The 2570-nt window shown below is 49.0% G+C and overlaps 1 pseudogene; it reads left to right on the top strand.

The window, feature by feature from the left end:
- Window positions 1-538: 538 nt before the first annotated feature.
- On the top strand, window positions 539-1487 carry LOC100483722 (annotated as a pseudogene).
- The last annotated feature ends 1083 nt before the right edge of the window (window positions 1488-2570 follow it).

The raw sequence follows: 2570 nt of genomic DNA, 5'->3' as shown, positions 1-2570 counted from the left end.
ATGGAACCTCAAACATTCACAATTGCAGTGTCTTCTGAAATATGACTACATCATTCTTAATTTCAAATTGAATTCACCTGATGTTTTAGAGTCACCCAGAAACAAGCTACAAATACCGAGAATAACAACTGCAGCTTAGTCTTAGCAGCACAGGTGACTAGAGAAGAGACATAGGGCAATAGCTTCTCATGAATTCAAGCCTTTGCTCCTCCTCTGATCCTCATCTCATTCTGGGTTTCCTAGGGTAGAAAATACTATGGCAATTGTTCAGAGAGTATCCACCCATGTGCAATTACAAAAAGAACCTACATTCGTAACTGTATTTGTGTATATGCATGAGTGTATGTATGAATGTGTGTGTCATGTGTCTGTGGGTCTGTGTCTCTCAGAGGGAAAAAAGACTATCTGTTCATTATGTAACAAGAAATTAGTCCCAACGTGAAGTCTGAGCTCATCTACTTGGGGTTTCCATCAGTCTCACAGAAAACAATCCTGACAGAGATGATTTGCTTCATCAAAATTTATCTGCCACAATTGCAATCCCTGTGCTATTCACAGACAAGTCAGTTATCCAGATATGGAAGTGGATTCACAGAACAAATGAACAACGTGACCGAATTCATCCTGCTTGGCCTGACACAGAACCCAGATGTGCAGAAACTCTTGTTTGCTGTGTTTGTAGTCATCTACTTTCTCACTGTGGCAGGCAACCTTCTCATTGTCGTGACAATCACCACCAGCAGAGCCCTGGCCTCCCCCATGTATTTCTTTCTGTCCTTCTTGTCCTTCATAGGCAGCTGCTGCTCTTCCACCATGGCTCCCAAAATGCTGTTTGACTTACTCGCTGAAAAGAAAACTATCTCCTTCAGTGGGTGCATGACTCAGCTCTTTGCAGAGCATTTCTTTGGAGGAGTTCAGATCATCCTGCTCACAGTGATGGCTTATGACCGCTACCTGGCCATCTGCAAGCCCCTACACTACAGGCTTACAATGAACAGGCAAATGTGTGGCCACCTGATGGCCATGGCCTGGGCTGAGGGATTTCTTCATGCTCTGATTCAAATCCTTTTTACACTCTGCTCGCCCTTCTGTGGCCCCAATGTCATTGACCACCTGTGCCCTTTTCCCTCTGCTAAAACTCTCTTGAACTGACACTCACATCTTTAGACTTTTTGCTGTCGCAAATAGTGGGCTGATGTGTCTGCTCATTTTTTCTATTCTCATCACCTCCTATGTCCTCATCCTTGACTCCCTAAGAACTCAAAGTACTGAAGGATAGTGTAAGGCTCTGTCCACCTGTGCCTCCCATGTTACTGTAGTTGTCCTATTGTTTGTATCTTGTATGTTCATGTACCTTCGATCCATGGTCACCTTCCCCATTAGACAAAGCAGTGGCTGTGTTTTATACTATGATAACACCCATGTTAAACCCTTTAATCTACACCCTCAGAACCGCAGAGATGAAAAATGTCATTAGGAAGTTCTGAAGCCACAGAGTAATCTTGGGTATAATTCATGTGACCGGAAAAGAAAAAATAAATTAACTTTATTCATCTTTTAAGAACAAGTGGGACTAATAGAAAGGATGATGGTCTTGAAGTCCAAATATGAGAGTTTAAGTGTATTATGCTCCCTGTGCTTTCTGTAATCTTTAATTGTTCCCCTTTCATAGCAATATTTGATTAAGTGATGATGATGTTCTCTTTCAATAAGAACCCTCTCCACATTTTCAAGTTAAGGATCAAAAAGACATTGTTAAACAGCACGTATAGAAAATCTCTGAGTTTGGGGGAGGAGGTTAAGATGGCGGAGGAGTAGGGGACCCCTTTTTCAGCCGGTCCCCTGAGTTGAGCTGGATAGGTACCAGACCAGCAGAAACATCCACGGAATCAGCCTGAGACGCAGGAAGATACATCTGGATCTCTACAAATGAACATCTCCAGCGCTGAGTATCGAGGTACGAAGCGGGGAGCCGTGAAACCGCACACANGCGCACAGATATCGGAAGCTAAACAGAAGGGGGAGGGAGCCGCCGTGTCAGGGCGCCGGGAAGCGGTAGCCACCTACACTGGGGAGCAGACAGACCGCGGACCCGCACGCTTGAGACAGCAGACTGAGAAGGGAGCTCCGGGAGCGCACGGGGCAGCTGGCAGTTGGCGGGCCACCTGCACGGGGGAGCAGGCGGACTCGCGGACTGCAACTGCGAGACAGCAGACTTAGAGCGCGAGCTCCAGGAGCTCGCGCGCAGGGTGGCTGGCAGGCCACCTGCACCGGGGAGCGGGCGGACCGCGGACCCGCACTCTGGAAACAGCAGACTGAGTCCGTGAGCCGGGAGCGTGCGCCACCAAGCATCTCACGGAGCTNACCGCGGACCCGCACTCTGGAAACAGCAGACTGAGTCCGTGAGCCGGGAGCGTGCGCCACCAAGCATCTCACGGAGCTCTGGAGCTCCGGTGTGCTCATTGGATGGAGGCTGAGACCGGGAGCTCCGGGAGCGTGCGCGGGGCGGCTGGCGGCTGGCGGCTGGAGGACCACCTGCACGGGGGAGCAGGCGGACTCGCGGTCAGCAC

This window comes from Ailuropoda melanoleuca, unplaced genomic scaffold (assembly GCF_002007445.2).
Source record: "Ailuropoda melanoleuca isolate Jingjing unplaced genomic scaffold, ASM200744v2 unplaced-scaffold4744, whole genome shotgun sequence".
NCBI classification, from domain to species: Eukaryota; Metazoa; Chordata; class Mammalia; order Carnivora; family Ursidae; genus Ailuropoda; species Ailuropoda melanoleuca.
The sequence above is the reverse complement of the archived record's forward strand: the minus strand, read 5'-3'. Positions and strand labels throughout refer to the sequence as shown.